Source organism: Corvus brachyrhynchos, unplaced genomic scaffold (genome assembly GCF_000691975.1).
Source record: "Corvus brachyrhynchos isolate BGI_N302 unplaced genomic scaffold, ASM69197v1 scaffold236, whole genome shotgun sequence".
Taxonomy (NCBI): domain Eukaryota; kingdom Metazoa; phylum Chordata; class Aves; order Passeriformes; family Corvidae; genus Corvus; species Corvus brachyrhynchos.
In genome coordinates this window covers 1,042,396-1,053,756 of record NW_008238660.1, presented here as the reverse complement: position 1 = coordinate 1,053,756, position 11,361 = coordinate 1,042,396, and positions in this window count along the sequence as shown.

The following is an 11,361-nucleotide window of genomic DNA, read 5'->3' as shown; positions in this document are numbered from 1 at the left end:
AGTTTAACTAAGGCACAATTTCTCTAACAAGGGCAGCAAACAAAGCAAGGAGTTTAAGCCGAGCAAACGAGTGCAGAAGTGGATCCTTTACTTTCTTAATGCCTCCCTGCTTCAAATTATTCCCTGCGCGTTCCATTTAGACAACGGATACAAATGATTTGTAGGAGTTTTCCACCCCCAAAACATAATAACACAGCGGGGCTGTGCTGCTCCCAGCTCCACTCCTGCTTGTTTCAGAGCAGCTCCACGCTTTTGTGTGGCAGCCTGGCCCATTTGTTCTTTATTAAAAAGAAAATTAGCATGAAAGCCAAGCTCTCACTTAATGGGCTCCAGCGCTGCCTCGCCAATACTTTTGTTAAACCAGTCCTGGTCTCTGCTGTAATTCTGCTTTCCCAAATGGAAGAGGAAATGGAAATGCTGCCCGTGAGCAGGGAGAAAAGCAGGGAAGTGTGCTTGGAGTGTGTGTTATTAGTGCTGGGCATGCCACGGCTCCCTGAGCTCATGGAACAGGGAGGGAGCGAGGGATGGGGCTGGAAAATGGCCTCTTCTAGGCTGTGCCCTTCCTACGGAGGCTTTTGGGATTTTTTGTATGGACATGGAGCATTTGGATGCAATTCAGACGGGGTTTGCCATGAAAATGACCCTTCTCCAGCAAATCCACCTTCAGCTCCAAGTAAATCTAGAGATATCCGTGAGTCTGGGCTGAAGGTTCCTCACACTGAGTCACCTGGAAAGGAAAACTTCAAGGCAAAGTTTTCCTTTCTGTGAAGACAGGGCAGCAGTTTTGGAGCTAAAGCACCAAGCATCCCAATTATCTGGGGATATGGAAAATGGCTTGGGATGCTCCAGGAACCCATGGGATTCATCTTCCTGCACACCCCTGCAAGTCTCAGCTTTGCCATAAACACTGAGAAACCATCACAGAATATCCCAAAATGGAAGGGATCCCCAAAGATCAGCAAATCCAGCTCCTGGCCCTGCACAGAACAGTCCCAAGGATCCCACCCTGAGTCTGAGAATGGAAATTGCCTTTATTTTTTGAATCCTATAAATGTCTTCTACCCAAGGCTTGTAGGACAGAGAAGAACTGCCCACTTTGAACAGTCTGGACATTTTTTCTGGGAATTCAAGTCCTAGAAGGAATTGCCTTGTGAAGGAGCATCTGTTTAATGAAAAACTCCTTTCATAAAGTTGGCTTTTCTTTCTATTTTTTCCATAAAGAAATGCAAACTCTGAGAAAGAACTTTGTGTTTCCTTGGCCAAAGTTGAAAGGCAAATGTGATTTGGTTGGGCTTTTTTTGGATGGCTTTGGTCAAAAACGGACCGGTTATCTTCATCAACAATGAAATTTTCAGCTGGGCCTTGGGAGGACTCACTCATCTTGAAGATATTTTCCAAGGGTGAATCTCTCAGGACCTAATTCCAGATACTGATGCTGACAGAAGACAAAGTATTTGGAGCATTTAACTGCCTCTGCTGCTTTCTGCTTGGATTCTCGGCGTGGTCAGATAAATCCCTTTGGAAGGCAGTGCCCAGACAGGCTGTCTGTCTCTCTCTTGCCTTGGCACAAAGTTGACAGAGGACCTTTGAAAACCCATTTTGGGAAGTCTGATGAAGTGATTCCTGATTTCTCCTGCCGGGTTTAAGAACAGCCCTTCCCCTTGGGATGAGACCTTTGGGGTCAAGTGTTGTCCTGAGCTCCTGTGCCCCTGCTGTGCCCTGGGCTCAGGGTGTTGGCCTGACCTCTGCCAGGTGCTAAGGTCTGGTTGGGGTGGAACTGAATGATCTTTAAGGTCCCTTCCAGCCCAAACCATCCTGGGATTCTGGGATTCCCTATGAGGACCCAGCAGCTGCTTTAAGGGTTGCGTTAATGACAGGAGTGTCACCATCCCCTACCTAATGTTGGATCCATGTTCTGGGTGTCTCATTTTGGGGTTTGCAGAGAGCTGAGGGTACTTCAGTGGGCAGGCTGAGCAGGTGGGGACAGTGGCACATCCTGCAGGTCCCCGCTCTGCCCAGGGTGCTCAGCAGGTGTCAGGGACAGCCCCAAGCTGTGCCAAGGCAACTTCTCTGTTCCAGCCCTAACTCTGCTGCTGCAGGCATGGCAAGAGCACGGAGAGGGACAGATGGACGTGGTGACAGCGAGTGCTGGGTGGTTCCATCTCCCTTTGGGGCTGGAGCTCTTCCAGCTGGTTCTGTGGGAATGCACGGGGCACAGCAGAGGTGAAATCCCTGCCCAGGTCCAACCTGGATGTATCAGGCAGGAAGGTCCCTTTTGGGACCATGAGCATGAGGATGTGGTGAGCAGTCTGTGGTGTGTGTGGTGAGGCAGCATCCCAGGAAATCCAGGGCCACGGAAATTCAGTGCTGCCTTTACTCTGCTGGCTCCCAGCACCGAACCCTCAGCAGGAGAAGGGGCTGCTTGATTTCAGCTGCTTCCCATTTGTCCAGAATGTCCCACAAAGCCTTGGAGGGCAGCCCAGCCAACATCAGAGAGCTGCTGACATTTCTAATGCACACAAAGGTCCCCTCTGCCCTCGCATTTCTGCAGGGCTCGGGTCTGACCTGTGACTCTGCCTCAGCCCTGGCTGTTACCAGCGGCTCGGGCTGGGCAAACGTTCAGCAGCTGCCTGCTTCTCGTTATTTACTGACTGCAAGCCAAAGGGCACAAAATGTTCCTCTGTTCCTTCACAACAGGCAGGGGAGCTCCTGGCTGCTCGCAGAGTGAGGGATGTGATCACCAAACCTCTTTCCCCTCATTATTTCTGTGAGTTTTGTGCTGTAGCAGATGGATCTTCATTAGGCTGAGTACAACTTTTAGGGAGAAGCTCCTTTCATTGTTAAAGCAGCTCTTGCAGCAACCCCGGCTGTTTTACTGAGATTTACGGGAAAATGGCTGAGAAATACAATGGCAAAGTAAAGATGCCTTTAACCAGATAATGGGAAAGCATTTCCCTCTCTGGAAAGGTCGTGCACAGTAAGTGGGAAATGGAGCTCAAGTGGCTCTGGGTTAGGTTGAGTGTCTGGGTAGGGATAGGGAGGATAAATCACAGGCAGGCACCTCTGGAACGAGCCCAAAGCCCTCCCAGAAAATCACATTTACCAGGTTTATTCTCAGGATAGAACCCCCAGAATTCCAAACTGATTGCTGAGGGGCCTGGGCTGGTGGCCAGGAGGGACAGACAACTCTGGAAACTCAAATAGGACCTGGAAAATGTCTGTAGGGGGTTGCAGGTCAGTCTGGCTGGGCAGGGGGAGGGAGAGCTGCTCCTCACTGCGCTCAGGGTTCCCTAAGTCACCTGGACTGTCTTTGAAGTGTTGATGTCTCCTGAGGGAAGGCGCAGCAGGTGATGATGGGGCGACGCAGGGTGCTGAAGGCTGAGGCTCCAAAGCAGCTCAGGCTGGGGCTGCCAGCCCAGCACAGCCAGCTCTGGGGCCTCCAGCCTCAGCCTCCGCTGACCCTGCTGCTCGAGGCCAGCTGGGTGGAAAACAATCCTTCCCTGGCACCTGGCAGGGAACAGGGTCATGCCAGGAGTTCCCTCCGAGGGCACAGGTGAGGGTGTGACTCCCTTTCTCCTGGGAGGTTTGTCCTTTCATCAGTTTGATCCCTTGCAGGAGCCCAGGCTGGGCTGATGAGCGGACACAGGGGAGTGACCACAGCCTGGCCAGCAGCAGGACCCAAATCCTGCTTCCCTATTAATGCAGAGGAAGCCAATAGGACAAGGCAGAGTTATAGGAACAGAGAGTTCTGGTTGGGAGGGACCTTAAAGCCCATCCAGTGCCACCCCTGCCATGGCAGGGACACCTCCCACTGTCCCAGGCTGCTCCCAGCCCCAATGTCCAGCCTGGCCTTGGGCACTGCCAGGGATCCAGGGGCAGCCCCAGCTGCTCTGGGCACCCTGTGCCAGGGCCTGCCCAACCTAATCTAATAAAATCCTTCCTTATATCTAAATCTCCCCTCCTTTAGACAGGAACTCTTCTCCTGGCATTCTCCAGGAACTGTGGAGACACTGAACATCCCCTGCTCCAGGCATTCTGCTTTGAAAATCCATGCATCTGCCCTGCCAGGAGAGCAGAGCAGGGAAGTTCTCTCCTCCAGGCCGGGCTGGGCTTGGACATCCCCTGCAGGAACGTGGCTGTGCAGTCTCTGTCCCAGTAATTGCTGAGCAGCCCAGACATGGAGCTCCTGCTGTGCTTTCCATCCTGAGCTGCCGTGGGTTCTGTTTCCATTCAGGATCCCTTGGCAGCCCTGTTATTTTGTGCTCTGCATGTGTCACTCTTTTCCATTTTGAGCTGCTCCATGTTGAGATAGACACTGATAAATGCTGTAATCACATGGGGCTGTCTGAGCAAAGAGTTTTGAAACCACTTTTTTCCCCCTCCTTTTATTTATTTATTATTTTTTTTCCTCTAAGTGTCACATCTTGTGCCGTTTTTGCTTTCCCTTTTACAGCCTTATTCTTTCTCTGGAAACATCTGCTGAGGGGAAAAGGAGGGGGAATGAGGATGATTTGCAAGTCACACACGGCTATGAGGACAGACACCATGAGAGCAAAGATTCTCTATAAAAAACTGTGTCCTGAAGTTGGGAAATTCCTTCATCCTGAAGGACATCCCTGAGGTTTGGAGACCTGAGCCTCACAGACACTTTTTTGAGGAGCTGTTTCCCAGGACAAGGGGAATGGGTTCAGACTGACAGAGGGGAAATTCAGGTTGGATATTGGGAAGGAATTGTTCCCTGGGAGGGTGGGCAGGCCCTGGCACAGGGTGCCCAGAGCAGCTGGGGCTGCCCCTGGATCCCTGGCAGTGCCCAAGGCCAGGCTGGACACTGGAGCAGCCTGGGACAGTGGGAGGTGTCCCTCCCTGCCCATGGCAGGGGTGGCACTGGCTGGGCTTTAAGGTCCTTCCAGCCCAAACCATTCCATGGCTCTGTGATTACTGTGTCCTGCTTCATTTGTGCCTCTTCTTTCCTGGCAGATTTCTCTCAGGGCAGAGCAGCAAAACCTTTCAGACCATGGAAAACAATGACTTGAAACCACCTGATCGGACAAATCCTGGTTCATTCTGGCCTGGGATGCACCTGAAGCCCCAGTGTCACTTTGCACCCTGGTGTGACATTGGGAGGAGACGCTGCTGGGGGAGCCCTTCACAACCAAAGCTCTTGGTGTAAGAGGATCCGTCTGGGCAGCTTGTCACAGGTTTGTTATCAGATATTTTGGATCTATCTGTTATTTTCATGCCCTTCCATAATCCCAGCAAAGCCTCTCCACTGGAGTGATGAGAATTCCTGGGAGCAGGCAACTTTTATTCCTTTGGGTGCAGCGAGAAATGGAGCCACTTCTCGAGCTCAGCATCTCCAGGCCTCTGCAGGGAACTCCTCCATTTCTGCCCATCCTTAAATTCAGCTCCCACTCCTCCCTGGAGCCACAATCTCCCCAGCACCTCCACACTGCTGGCTGTCCAGCCACACACGGGGTTTTCTCCATCATTCGGTTGCCTGCACGATTCTCTTGCCTCTCTAGGATCTGTTTTCTTTGTTACTCATTGTCTGCACATTTTCTCTGCTCATTTCTTCCCCCTCAGTAAGAAAGGAAAGCCTTTGAACAGGGTGCTGACTAAATACTTCTGGGTCTTGTGCCTTTGCCTGCTCTGTTTTGATCCCATTGCACAAAAGGATCAAAAGGGAACACGTTTTCTCCTGGAAGATGACAGCAACAACGCTGAAAGTGCGGGGAATGTTGCCTCAGAGGCACAACCTCACTCGGGGAGCTGTAAACATCCCTTTCAACTCCGAAAATAAGAAAGGTGTTGCCACCTCCTTGTCCTCTTTGATCTTTGCCTGCTCTGTGTGTGATGGTGTCAGCAGGGATGGGACTGTGAGAGAGGGAATTAGGGAGAGGTGGGAGGAGGTGAAGAGCCCGTGTCCAGCTCTGCCCCTGTCCTGACCACACTGGACAGGGAGAATCCCCCAGAGCAGGACTTTCCTGGTGTCCAAACCTCAGCCCAGCAGTCAGAAAGGTCCAGTGCTGCTGGATGCCTCAGAGATGAGGAAAACTGGTCAAAAATTCATATTTTCTTGGGAAAACCAATCCAGGTGATTTTTCTTTCACGATGTTCAGCACCTTCAAATCACCTGTTGGAGGATTTTTTCCTTAAAGAAGTTTTTTTACATTTTTAAGCACCAAAAAAATGCTTCTTTTCCCTCCCTTTTTGCAATTTTTATTTCCACTGTTCTATTTTCCTGCGGAATTTTGCCAGCACTGGCAGACTGGCAGAACTGTGCAGTTTCAAAGCTCTCTTGTCACTCTGCCACCACAAAACAGCCAGGATTTGGAAAAGGCAAAAGGGGGGGAAAATATGGAAACACTCCCCGCTAGCAGAGTAAATGGGGGATGAAAAGATTTAAAAAAAAAAAAAGCAGCTTCAAAGAAATGCAGAATTAAAAATAAACCTAACAATCCTGCTCATTTGGGGGAAGTTTGCACTGCAAAATCTGGTTTTCAGCCTCGGGAACGTTCTCCAGCAGATCCGAGCCCTCTGCAGCTCCCTGCAGGTCCTTTGCAGCTGCGTTCCCCTGTGGGTTTGGGAGAAGGGAAAATATTTGCTTGAGAACTTTCTGGATGCCTTGGTGTGCAGATGGTGGCTGCAGGTGCCCCTGCATCCTCTGGAATAGGCAAGGAATAATTCCCACTCCCTGAGCAGCTTTTGGGGTGGCTTGCTTTTGTTTTCCTCTTTTCCTCTTTTTGGAGCTTTTATTTTTCAGGCTGAAATCTGAAATTGTTGCTCATAGAGGTTGTGGAAGTGTCCCAGGCCAGGCTGGATGGAGCTCAGAGCAACCTGGGATGGAGGAAGGTGTCCCTGGCCCTGGAACTGGATGAGCTTTAAGGTCCTTTTCCAAACCCTTCTGGAATTCTGTGCTTGTAAATCTTTATTTAGGGGAAGCAAATGCATTCAGGAACAGAAATGCTGCCTCCAAAGTGTTTCAGGAAGTGCAGTGGGAGCAGAACCGACCCCAGCAGCAGCTGGGGCTGTGCCCTGTCCCTGATGGTGGCCATTTGCTCTGGAGATCCCATAAATCTGTGGAGAGCCTACAAATGTGTGGAGATCCCTGAATCTGTGTAGCTATTGCTGCTCATCCCTGCCTGCCTGCCGTGGGAGTGGGACAGTTCCTGACAGCCTGTGGGACCCTTCCCTGCCTCCCCCAGCTCCTCTGGAATTTGGGGCTGCAGGATTTACCTTTCCAAGCTTGGCTCAGCTGCGCTGAAACCATCCCCCCGTAAAATAATAAAGCATCACTTCAGCTCTGAGCTTTCTGCCACCCCTCAGGCTGCTTCTCCAGAGCCCTTTTTGGTGTAAAACACCCCCTGTAAAACCCCACTGTTCACCCACCCCTGGGAATAGGGAATAATGAGAGCTCCAACTCCGAGATGGGAGCAGCAGCCTGACCGTGCTCCTTCTGCAAGGGGTTCTCTCCTGTTTTGTTTGAAATTAAAACAATGCTTAACCTTGCTGATTTGTCATTTAGGCCCCTGAGAAAATAGGCTGAGGAGTAGCTGGCTTGCTCCAGCGGGAGATGGAATAAATTTGAGTTGAATCATGGAGTGTTACTTACAGAACAACAGCAAATGGAGTGTGTGGTTTATTGTTAAACAAGAGCAGAGCTCCTGAAATGAGGTTAAAAGGAATTCTGTCAAGGGCCTGGTGTGCAGCTGTTTCCCTGGCAAAGGAGAAAACTGCTCCAGAGGAATTAAGTGGGGAGCATTTATCAGTTATTGATGGGAAATAAGCCCTGCAAACCCAGCAATATCAACGAGGAGATGCAGCCAAGGGGCAGGATCGGGTAAAAAAAAGTACAGACAAGTCTCCAGAGTGAGGGAAATCAGAGAAATTCCAGCTTCTGGGAATATTTGCAAGACTTAAAATCTGTAGGACCTCTCTCCATCCTTCCTGGGGACTTGAGGTTCCCATGAGGACCAGATTTTCTGGACCCCCGAGGAGCCAACAACACGGAGTGAGAGGGACAAGAACTTGTGGGAGCTGAGGAGGTCTGAGAGCATGGCCACACCCTTGGGAAGTGAAACAGGGATTCCTGGAGCTGTGAGCTGTGGATACAGCCCCTGGAATGCAGTTACACTGCTCTCACTGTGCTGGGATGGGAGGAAAGAGAAAAAGGAAGGTTCCCCTGCGCTCCCCAGCAGCCTCTGTGTGGCTGCTCCATAAATCAGCTTGGAAGTTTCGAGGCCTTGCAGCACTTGGGATGTGAGCAGACTTAAAAGGCCTTCCAGGAGTTTTCCAATAGGATTTTACAGGTTTTCTTCCACCTGAGGAACAGCTTAATGTCATCTGGAGGGGAGGGGGCAGAGGTGGCAGTGCCAGCAGAGTTTGGGTCACAGGGTGACACCCATGGCAGAGCCACTCCCTGCAGGCAGTGCCAGCCAGGGGCTGAGCCCACCCCAACAGGAGACCCCTGGGGCACCCCCTGGGGAGAAATTCCATGGATGCAGCCAGAAATCCCACTGTGGGACCCTGCTGCACCCCTCCAGCTTTGGAGACACATGTGGGGACAGAGCAGGGGACAGGGACAGCACCCTCAGCCACCTCAGGCTCCACACGGGTCCTTCTGCACATGAAGTTCACACGTGGAGCAGGGAGAGAAATGGGCACTGCAGGCCCTGTGTCCTGGAATCCTGTAACTCTGCCCTAATTCCTGGAAAAATAATTAAGGAAAGTGGTACCTGGAAAAGACGTGGAGGTGAGTAATGGTCAGCCTTGATCATCAGAAACAAATTGGGTAAAACCCATTTAATTTCCTTCAGAGGCTGAGTGCAAGAGCAAGAGATAATTCCTGCCCTGGTGCAGCAGCACTTTTAACTCTCCTGGTCATAAAATCTCCATGAACAAGCTCAAGAAATACAGGAGAGATGAATGGACCAGGTGGGGATGCAGAGCTGGGCAGCTGAGCAGGATCACCCAGCAGAACCAGGAACTTTTCCAGCCTCTGGCAGCTGATCCATAAGGCTTTCCCTGGGCCTGGGGCTATTCCGGATCCCAACTGCATGAGCTGGGCTGTGGAACACAGGATGCTCCTGTCCCTTGGTCAAGGGCTGGAAAGGACTTTAAATGACCTTGAGACTGTGGAAAAGATAAAAAAGAAGAAAAAAAAAAAAAATCTCTAATCCAGAATTCAGTAAGGACAAAGTAAAACCCAGCTTTGAGTTGGGATCCAGCTGGGGATGGAGAGGGGATGTGACATCCCCCAGCAGTGAGGGTGGGCACTGCCCTGGCTGTGTGCAGAGCTCAGGACACCAGGAAGGGCCCAGCTGGGACACCCTGCCCAGTTTGGACTGGTCCCAGAGTCCCCAGGAGCTGCAGGATGGAGACGTGAGCCTGCCCCTTCCGGGCTCCCTTCAGAGGGTGATTCCCAGTGATCTGCCAGGGAATTCTTCCCCAGCACTCACCTGCTGAGCTGCTCTTCTCACAGGAGGGGGGCTCGAGGTGTTTTCTGCTCTGCCAGGGACACTCCAGGCTGGAGACCCTCAGGGCAGGGTCATCCCTGAGCTATTTGCAGTTCCTGTGGCACGCTGGGCACCGACCTGTGAACGCTGGCAGTGTTTCCTTGCTGCGCAGCCCAAGCGTGGCCAGACTGCTCCAAAAGTGGCAGAAAACACGAATTCCTGTCCTTCCCACGTGGGCCTGCAGTGCCATTGACACTCGGAATGCTCACTGAGCTGTTGCTGATGGCTTTAGCTAAAATTTGTGTAACTCCTGCTCTCCTGTCCTGTCTAATCCCCCGGTGAGAGCTGAGTGTGTTCCAAGGGGCACCCCGGGTGATTCTGCCCTTTCACTCCTTGGATAAATGTGGAACCACTTCTCCTGCCCACATCATTGCCTTTAGGTTAACACCATGCTGCAGGCCGTGGAATAAGTGTGGAAATTGTTTAAGGGGCTGCAGAGGTGGCTGGACATGTTGGTGCCTCTGAAATAGAGCTGGCAACAATCTGCAGGGGAAAATAACCATTTTCTTACCTCATTCCCTCCTGACTGTGAATAAGCCTTGTGCTGAATCTTCCCTAAAAATTGTTCTTCTGGGTTTTAGCACAAATAGAACAAAAGTATATCCTGGGCAGTAGAAATCGTGTGGAAATTGCTCCACAGGTACTTTTAGCCTGGCAGCCAGGGTTAGGTAGAAATGCTCACCTGCTCTGGAGTGGTGCCAGCCCTGCAGCACAGCTCCACATTTATGGCACCTCAGGGATTTCAGGATAAGGCTGGAAGTGCTCGAGGGGGAAGAGGTTGTGCTCTCCCACCTCTTCACTGAAAAGCTCTCTACAGCAAGAGACCCAGAGCAACTCATTCGCTTCCAGGATTTCTTTTCCCAATTTCTTTTTAACTGCAAGCATCACTGACTTTCTTTGGCTTTGAAGCTCAGGAAGAATCCTCTTCCAGCTGATCTGTGGATCTCTTGTCCATTCCCAACATCTTTAGCACCAGAGACCAAGCGTCCAAACTGTGTGGCTGAACTCTTCCCTGTTCATCAAGGTGCAAAGGGAAGGGGGTGAAGCTGGCACAGCTGGACACCCTCCAGGGCTGTCACAGTGTCACGGGCAGCGTGTCACTGATCCAAGCCCTGCAGCAGCAGCTGGAGCAGGGGATCAGCCAGCCCAGCTCAGCAAAGCCCAGCTCACAGCCCAGGCTCCAGATGGATCCCAGCGGCTCCGGAAGGAGTCGGTGCCAGTGCCCCGTCCCTCTGCAGCCGCTGCAGGTGGGGCTGAGCCAGCTGAACAGGCAGCTCCTGCCATTTGGGATGCCCTGGGACATCCTGCTGCTCCTCCAGCTGGCTCTGCAGCGACAGCCTCCTGCACAGGCTGGGGCCTGTCTGTCAGCCTGCGGCTTCTGTCTTGCTTACTCCAGGATTCCTGAGAAGGCACTAAAGCCCTGTGGGGAGCGAGCACCTCAGTGACTCTGTCACAGCACAGGGGAATCAGTCCCCACCCCAGGCAAGCAGATGTTTTGCTCTAAGCGCCTCCCGATCACAAATGTTTATCCTCTATCTTATCTGGCCTTTTGACACTGCTCTGTTTTACCAGCAGAGCTCCTCAGGGGTGCTCAGGACTCTTTTTTTTCATTGAACATCCTGTGAGCAGCCTGAAGTGCTGGGGAGGAGAAGCTGAAATCAGCACCTTTCCTCTTCTGTGACCTTGGAGGTCTCAGTTAACCTCTCTGTGCTCAGGGTCCTGGCAGGGAGGATGGAGGTGAAGAAATGCAGGACTTCCCTAGTCCAGGTGCTTGAACTGCTGCAGAGGAAGGGAAGGGTGAGCTGTGGGAACAATCCAGGTGGCAAATGGAAGGTTCACCTTTGCT